Source organism: Etheostoma spectabile, chromosome 17 (genome assembly GCF_008692095.1).
Source record: "Etheostoma spectabile isolate EspeVRDwgs_2016 chromosome 17, UIUC_Espe_1.0, whole genome shotgun sequence".
NCBI lineage: Eukaryota > Metazoa > Chordata > Actinopteri > Perciformes > Percidae > Etheostoma > Etheostoma spectabile.
Genome location: NC_045749.1, coordinates 21,849,992 through 21,859,820, shown reverse-complemented (window position 1 = coordinate 21,859,820; position 9,829 = coordinate 21,849,992). Strand labels below are relative to the sequence as shown.

Sequence of the window (9,829 nt, the reverse complement as noted above, 5' to 3'; positions counted from 1 at the left end):
AATGATCTTAAGGACATTAATAAACTGATTTCAGACTTTATCTGGGCAGGTAGAAAGCCTAAGCTTAAAATTAATATTTTACAACTTCCAAAACAACAGGGCGGGTGGGGCTTACCAAAGATTGAGGATGCGTAACTATGTTACGGTCCTATTCATCGCTAGAATTGTTTTCATCTTTGGCAACGGACATGAGTGACGCTTGGCTTTGAGATTGAACAAGTAATTCAAACCCTTCATGTCTTGTATACTTACTTGATACGTGCCAGAGACACGTGCACGCTACTTTGGGGGGGGTAGGTTAAAACTTATTGATAATGTTATCAAGACATGGAGTATTTTGAAGAAATTATTTGGGGAGTCTAAGGACCTTAACTTTCTTGCAATTCTGGTAGATACTCTAGACTTAACAGCAGAGGGCGGTGGTCTCAATCTCAAGTCCTGGCAAGAAGCTGGTATTAGGAGAATGTATATCGTGGACAAAGGTAATTCAGACATTTGAAGATATAAAATCCGCATAATATACCCGCCAAAGATTTCTACAAGTATCTCCAGATCAGGCATTACGTAAAATCAAAGACTGGATCACTGGAGTTACCAACAAACTGTTACTTGCTTGAAAGAACTCTACTGGACTGTCGGAAACATCAACGTTTTGTGTCCAGATTCTACTCTGAGTTACAGACCCTAACGTTGGACAAGCTGAAACACTTACGAACAACTTGGAGTATGCTGTTTAAAATTCCAATTGACTCTGCGTCGTGGGAGGAAATATGACTACTGCCTTCTAGGAAATCAATCTGTAATAGATACAAAGAAATGCAATTCAATATTTTACATAATGTTTACATATCACCTTATATATACAGTAAGTACACTCCTGGTGCTTCACCGAATTGTCTTAAATGTAACTCGGCTAAGGGCACTAGATATCACTGTCTTTGGGAGTGTAAGAACATCAAGGTATTCTGGCAGGCAGTATGCAGTGAAATCAGTTCGGTGATAGGACAGACAGTCCCGCCCAGCCCACTCATGTGTCTACTGGGCCTTATACCCGACCCTCTGAGAGCTCACAAAGAGACTGTTCAGTTTCTTCTGATGCTGGCTCGAAAGGCTATAATGGCCAAATGGGTTGGTAGCGATGCCCCCTCTACTCAGATGTGGAAATCTCTGATATCTGGAGTAGTAACGCTAGAGAGATTGAGGTATTGTCTTAATGGTAAATTGCACCTGTTTAAAAAATGGGAGAACATCTTAAAGTGCCTAAAGATTAAAGGGTAATTAACACAAACTGGATAAAATGTAAATGTATGTATATACATCTATATGACGAGATGCTGTATGTAAGCTGTCCACAAAACCATAGATATGGTTACTAATAGTCGTTTGTGCTCTGCTTTTTGTTCTAGTGTGTTTTGTTTGAATTAACTAAAAATGTTTAATAAAAAGAATATTTAAAGAAATAAATTCAAATAAAAGGTGAAATAAAATTAAACTAATACATTAAAAAAAAAAAAAAATTCTAGCTCATGTCCCATTGCAATTTTAAACTTTCAGATTTATTCTGCGGGCCAGATAAAACCCCTTTAAATACCGTACGTTTGACACCCCTGCTTTACAGATAGAATAGGTCTAGAACACACTCTATAATTTATATAAATACCCAACAATTCCAGCAATTCTCCCTAGAGCAAACATTTAGTGTGAAAGTGGCATCCATTTTAGGCAGAAACCTTGAGTGGTGAGGAACACTTCCTTTTAGGGAGAAACCTTGGACTTACCCAGACTCTTGGTAGTCGGTAGTAGTTCATGGCATAGCAGGGCGTTACAGGGTGTAGCAGGGCATAGCAGGGCACTGCAGGTCTGCCAACTGGAACAACATGGGGGACCGTCCAAGTCACAGAAGCCTTGTATATTGTATGCATCTTGAATGATAATTTGGCCCCTTCTGTCTGTAGGTTTCATGGCTATGTGTTTGTTATTACCTAATGAACTAATGATGTGTTTGTCTCACTGACTAATATTGGGTGTTCTGCATCAGTGTTTGGTATTTGTGTTGATTAATTGTGCTATTTGTGGTGATAACGTGTCTGTATGTGATTTCCAGTGGGGCGGTCCGGTAAAGAGCACAGGTTCCCACCTCTGTCCTCCCTGGAAGTGGTCCAAGAGTTTAAGGTGTCAGGTTCAGGACACTTAAACTTACTAAATTAATTATGGTCAAAGCAACAAAACGAGACTTCAGACGGTAGTGAGCAGTTTATAGACTTTTGCCGCAAAATGGAAGAACAGCTAAGAACAATCAAACGATTACCTCTGTGAAATGGACCAACATCCTCCAGGGTCTGGTGCGCCTGAAACGGTAAGGCCCTACATGACGTTTGTTTCCCATCATCCACTACCGTTCAGCATTCTCGTCACAGAAGGAGAAATTAATGTGAGAAAATCAACAGATACCACATCAGGACATGCTTTCTTCTTTTTTGTCGTTACAGATTAGTGCTGCGGAGGGAGAAGACAAGGGAGAGGAAGGAGACATATGAAAATAAAAAAAAGAATAAAATCAAGTGGATTGTCTGCAGAGGTGGGTAGTAACGAGTTACATTTATTGAGTAAGTTTTGAAAAAAAATTTGTACTTCTAGAGTAGTTTTAAAATACACTATAACTTTTGACTGTCCTTGATAGATTAGGGAAGAAGAAACTGTACTCTTTAACTCCTCTACATCGCTACAATTACTTTTCTTTTTACCTCTTTGGTATTCTACGCGTCATTGTTTTTACCCCAGCGTACTTCTCATTTTAACGTTTTATTTTGACAGAGAGAGAGTCTTCCGCTTAAGGCTCTACCACGTGACTGTCCACAACTTCAAACGGGTTGTGCAGTCACGTGCCCATCCGATCTTCAGCGGCAGGGAACCACCAGAAGTATATATCTATGGACGGGACGTGTTAGCTTACAGTCGTAGCAAAACAAAGAATGTCGCCAAGGCAACACAGACGTGGAGGACCCCCGGCCTTCATTGAAGTGAAAGCAGGGTTACTTTTAGGGAAAAGTGTGAAACAGCAGCTACATCATGACGGCGTCGTCTGAGTAGTTTTTGACAAACAACAAGGACATGTGAGCGTTCAACAACTAACATACACATATATCATACCTATATATACAATCTTATACATATAATATACATATATATACGACATATACATATACTATATATAATACATATATATAACTCGATATATAATATATATATATAGACACACCTGACATACAATACATACTCGACTAATCAACTATATATACTTTATATATAACATTGATACAGATACAAGACTACTCTAATAATACATATATTATATATAGATAATACATATATACTATAAATATATACACATCATACATACAAATACATACATATACTAAGTTAATAAATCATCATACATACATACAAGACATACATATAGATTATACAACTATAATAATATACTGGACAAATGCATACAATAATATATATACATACATAGATACACATATCTATACATACATATACACCATATTTTTTATTTATTAACCTTATTTAACTCCAGGAGATCCCCTTGAGATTGAAATCTCTTTTTCGAGGGAGACTTGCCAAGACGGCACACCAGTTACAATTTTAAACAATATACAGCACAGACAAATCTCACATAGGATGAAAGGCACAGGTCAACATAGGGCAGTTTACAGTTTTGAATTACATGACTTTTAATCATGGCCTACGACATCTCAATGGGACTAGAGTAATTAAATGGATTGACAGTTTTGCAAATTCTTCCAAGACCAAGGGACGAGTAAGAAGAAGCTTTCTTCCCCAGCTCAGTAAAAACCCTTGGAACCTGGTAAGACGCCACTGGTGAACGGAGTGAAAAATGGCTGGAATTTAGCTTAGGAGATTACATAAATAATGCCGCAGTTACCCAACATGGCCCTTGATAGAAAATTATTAAAAATGAAGTTGATCTACGTAGACTTAGTGACGGCCCCGCCTACCAGGTCATAACAGCGTACAAGTAGGTACTGGATAAGAGTTTAGTTAAGAAGCGCAAAGCCATGCGAAAGGTCGTAACATGTGAGAGTCTAGAGGGCAGCATGCCATTAAGACAACATTCAACCATCAGTCCAAAACACTTAAAAAGTAGTCCTGAACAAGGTGTTTTTTTCTTGGCGCATGTTAAAACAGTTTTAATTTATACAAATAAAACACCAGCCTTAGTTAGCTTTTTTTTACAAGTTTTTCAAACACTGAACTTAAAGAAAGTTGTTGTCCACCAAAACCTAAATCTTATATGATGAAACATTTTCAATTAGTCTCCGCTTCAATGTGTTAATAGTTATATTATCTGGGGTGGGGAACAGCCCTTGGAAAACGTCATAAATGTGGTTTTCTAGTATTTCGCACTACTTAAGGCCATTGTAGAGAAACTTGAAGCTGTTGAAAGGCCAACGAAGGTCATGCATGGCTTGATCAGTGAAGAGGCAAATGAATATATCACAGATCATCGGCATAAAGGTGCAGTTTAGCGTTTGCACGTCTTTTCCAATGTATTTATGAATATAGAATATCACACCACACACCATATCTATACACAATATATATATATATAATATATCTATACATAACATATATATACACAAATATATCTATATATATATCATATATATACAAATATATATATATATATATATATATATACACATATAACACATTAATACCCCACATAATACACACACACACACCACACATATATATATATATCTATATTATGGGGTGTGTGTGCATACATAGAGGAAAAAAAAATATTGTTTGTTTTGTGCTGGTTTTATGGTCTGTTGTTGTTTTGTGGTATAGACGCATTGTGAGATGATGATCCAAGCAAAAATACGGTATGTGCACTCATACCTGGCAAATAAGGCGATCTGAATGGATATCAGCGTGGCCCTGAGCATTGTTCAACTGTCCCTAAGCCGTATTACACAGTGGAAACCCCCCCGTTCATCATCAACAACAGTCACGATCACTGTCAATAAAAAAGCAAAGCGAAGCAATAGAAATAATCAAAATAGCTAAAAAAAACAACAATGTGAAAGTGTTAAATAGTTAGAAACAGTGAGCTACGGTCAAAGGTAGACAAGATTATTAATACTCCACAAATTAAAGTATTTTCAGTCCTTGGGTCATTACATTGCTACAAAACACTGCTATGTGGAAATAATACAATGACTGAGGTGGTGATGAAGGGCACTCAGGACACGGCACTAAAAGCTGGCTAAGTATATCTGAATTAACAAAGAATAAATAAGAGTGTTGTAGGTGACAATTATACATTATGCTTTGCAGCTGGGTTACAGCTAGAGGGAGCGAAACAGAAGGGCTATCATAGTCAGATAGGCTACAGTGAGCACGGGAGGAGGAGATGGTGAGGCCAGGACCTGAAGTTCAGGACGGCTGATAAATCAGAGTAACAGGACTACAAACTAAGGGGGAGTTGAACATAGCTGTCTGGTGAGGTAAATGATAACTGAAAATATAAGAAGAACGAGGGAAAGAGCTAGAGAGGAGTTGTACCCAGCAACCAGTATAGCTGACCAATCAGGCCCACAAGGGAACAATAACCTGAGCAAATATGTTTAGGCTTTTGGGGGACCTGTATGACAGTCCACGGTGTGCACGTGTAACTGCCGGAACGCAGTTACTGTTGACACAGGAATAGCGTGTAATAATCATGAGCATTGTGTTGTAGAAATCCCACAACACATTTTCTGTGACATTGTAAGAAACACCGTCATTGCCGTGTGACACACACACACACACACACACACACACACACACACCACACACACACACACACACACCAAAGTCTTCAATCATCCAGCCATGCAGATCCATGCCTTCACCCTGGAAGGAGCCCGTCTGACTCCATAGTCCCAGAGCAGCTCGCAGTTCACAGGTATGTCTTTGGTGGCCAAGAAGAGTATTGTGTCTCTGGGTCCATCCGCAAGGTTGAGCTGGAAGGCCACAGGCTTCACATTGAAAACCTTGCTGGAGTGGTTCATCCGCCTTCCAAAGTTCTTTCCAGGGTGACACTGCAGGGGAACGTCTGGAATCGATACATAGTTTTTTCCCCAGCGTCCCCTGAAGAAGAAAGTAGCACATCTGGCCTCTGGTATGCGTTCCATCCTTCCTCCCCTCCGATTCTGAGACTAGCGTCCCTGTAGTCGCACACCACATCACCTTTCAGAAAGGCATGGTCGAATTACGCCTGCACACAGCGGAAGAAAAACCCAAACATGTGAACAGTGTTTACTTTGCTACCATGGCAACGTCAGTGCAGGAACGTTTGGACTTTGCCTTTCTGTTTCTCCTCCCCTTGCCCTTGGGTTCGCCGAAATCCTTCAAGTCAAGGCCCTTCCATCGTTGTCCACCACTGACTTGAGGACGTTCTCGTGTCTTCTACGCCGCCTTCAAAGGCGATAGCACATCTGCAGAACGTCCGCAGCCGAGGGGAATTTGTGCTCCACTTTTCCTTGGCCACCACCGCTTTCACCTTTTCCTCTGTCGCCTGTGCCTGCCAAGCATCTGGGGAGAAGAGGAGTGAGCGAGTGAGAAGGGGCAGAGAGGGAGAGAAATACACTTCTATGTAGCCTTGCTGTTTTTTCACGTTTTGATATTGTTTGCTTCTGTCTTTGTTTCTTTCTCACATTTGACACTAGATATTTTACAGTGCATAGCTGGATTAACGCTGTTGTTGATTTCCTGTTTTTATCTCTTTTCATCTTAAATGTGTGCAATTTTTTACTCAGTGAACTGCGTGTATATATTTCTCTCACATTGTTATCCTTGATGCTTTGGCAATATTGTCATTTCTGACATTCAGCCAATTGAAGCAATTTCAAGAGAGAGAGGGAGTGAGAAAGAGACAGAGGCAGAGAGACACAAAGCAGCTTTTCACAGACGGCACACAGTATCTTGCGCTACCGGAGACATGTGTCACACGCTTCTCCAGCTGAATTCTCCTCCACTAAAGTAGAAGTGCGCTGGTCCCCGAATCCGCGGCAACATGTCCTCCTTGGAGGGCCGAGGGCCGACTGCTATGGGGAACTCGTGCAGGAAAGCTTCCCATTGTGGTCAGTGGCCCTATCCCCGACACGAACTGCCGGAATAGAAAAGCACATCGCAGTCAAGCGGGATCCCAGAAGTGTTACGTCAGCACCAGTAAATGACACCTTTACCTTGGACCAGAGGACGTCCCCGCGGCCTGGGCCGTACCGGACAGCGTGTCTGCTGCGCTGGCCCGCAGGTCATCTCACAGCTGTGTCGTGGAGGACAGGGGGGAAAGGAGAAAAAAAACGACAGACACGGGGGGGGATTTTTTAAGTCACATGTTCAGTGGATGAGAAAACCAGCTAGTACAAATAACTAGCAGTTACAGCGTACGCTGTATAGTACATCTGTAATTTTACGTACTTGTTAATTTCACAGAGAATGCGCCATACACCTAAGAAATATTTTCACCTTATAAAGGCTATTGCGTTTTGATACATATAACTTAACTTCCGATTAAACATCCAGTCTGTTGTTTCACCATGGGAAACTAATTAAAAACGTCAAAGGAGTGAAAAGTCCTCTTACTGTTTCCAAAGACGGCTCAAATCTGACCTAGGATTGGCCACGGGACGTCCCGTGGCCCCCAGGAAGAAGCGTCCCCGGTCGCACTGTGCGTCCTGCTGCCTCTCCAGGCAGAGCGGCCGGATACCCTCAAAGTAGGCACCGAACCACTGGCAGTGGGAAAGGAAATCAGAATCAGAATCAGCTTTATTCGCCGGGTATGAGGACACTTTTGAGAAATCTTTCTTTGGAGCATCACACTGTGCTTACACACAAAACAACCAAAACAAAAAAAATATTCACACCAATATATACACACACAACATATACACACTCTCAACAGAACAACATGGAGGCACGAGTGAACAAAGAGTTCAATAAACATTTAAATATGGAGCAAGGATACTGGGATGTATAGTATCATGTTATTATATTACAATATGAACAGTATGAACATTATGGACAGTTCTGAAGTAGAAAATGAGAATGATGAATGAATAAAAAATAAGAGAGATGTGAGAATGGGAATGATGAGTAAATAGTGAATAGTAAATAGTAAGTGAGATATGAGAAAGAGAATGATGTAAAAATAGTAAATACTAAGTGAGATATGAGAATGAGAATGATACTAAATAAGTGGAACAACAAGTGGAACCAGTGAACAGGTGCTGCAGAGAGAGTGGTTACTGACTACAGTGAAATGCCGAGCTGTGAAATCCCGTCCGTGGAAAATGTTTCTTCATTTGAGTGTGGCCTACTCACCCTCTCCTCGTCCACGCTGATGACCGCTGTGTCGGTGCCTTCCTGGAGCAATATTGTTGCTCCAGCACCGGCGCTCACCTGCCGGTCATTCCACCTCCCGCCCTGTGATGGGGATTATTTTGAGTAAAACGGCTTGAAGTGTCCGATGTGAATTTGCAGAAAAACAGAAACCGGCTGTTGGAATAGGTGCACGCTTACTTTGAAGTTGACCACCGCATTGTCTGATTTGCGGTGCCCAACCACCAACGTGGCCATGCAGAAATAGCGGTAGAGGGTCATTACGCGATGGGGCAGACGCTCGCCCGTCCGGAGCCTCTGGCACGCCTCCTCCGCCCATGCCTTCGCCATCTCCAGAAGCCGTAGGTGCTTTGACCTGTCCCCCCTCTCAGGAGACCTGACATGCATTACATTGCATCAAGGCAATGCACATTTGTAGGCAGACGGAAAAAGAGTGTCAATCAAATCATGAGCTTGACCAACCTTGGCTCTGCACCCTTTAGCTCCTCCACGGGTTCCCCGACGACAAGGAACCCCCGGTGTTTAAGTTGCTCCACCAGTGCCCGGCGAGACGCTTGGTCTGGAACCAGGGAGGACAGTTCCTGGTATTCCCAGCGTCTGCCCACCCTGGTCCACTCTCTGTGAGAGATTTTGGCCCGATTCAGTTCGGCCTGCCTCTCCACCGCCGTGCTGTTCCTCATGCAGGCCCGCGCTAGGTGGGCTGATAGTGCTTGGTACCCCCTTTTGCAGTGGAGGCAATAAACAAATCTTCTGTCAGGGCCCTCCCTTCCGAGAGAGAGAGAGAGAGAGAAAAGGAGAGGAAACGGAGAGAGAGAGAGAGAGAGAGAGAGAGAGAGAGAGAGAGAATGTTCAGATATATACATACACACTACCTTCTCTCTGTCAGAATCAGCTGTATTTGGCAGGTATACACATACTAGGAAATTGTTTTTGGATCATTGTCTTGCTCACAATGTGCTTGTGTGTGCTAAACAAACAACATATACACACTATAGACAGCAACAATATAGACAGGGTGAGGAAATAGAGCAAAAAAACGCGAGTAATTACAATTGATGACATATTAGTTAAAGCTCATAGTGCGGGGGATAAAGTGGCAGTATGGTTATTTATAGGTATAATTTTACAATATGATATTATATCATAGTATGAACGTATGAATGAATAAAATTACTCTGTAATAGACATGAAGAATGAGTGGGACCAGTAAACAGGGCTGGACAGAGACAGAACAGGAAGTCTGCAGTCACAAGCACATGCAGAATTATACTTACATTGCTAAACAATATGGATTACCTGTGAAAACACAACACAAAGGTAAATGTGTGATACCAAATCAATGAATCAATGAAAAGTAACAGGTTCAGACGTGTTGGTCTTCCAACTTACACAGGCCGGCCCCTCCCCC

At 41.7% G+C, this 9,829-nt stretch overlaps 1 long non-coding RNA gene across 1 annotated transcript in view; it reads left to right on the top strand.

The window, feature by feature from the left end:
* LOC116705757 (uncharacterized) overlaps nt 1–1,079 on the top strand; it is an 8,840-nt gene extending 7,761 nt beyond the window's left edge. Inside the window, exon 4 of the long non-coding RNA XR_004336021.1 lies at nt 1,065–1,079. This is a non-coding gene — a long non-coding RNA (uncharacterized LOC116705757). The remainder of the gene's footprint in view (nt 1–1,064) is intronic.
* The last annotated feature ends 8,750 nt before the right edge of the window (nt 1,080–9,829 follow it).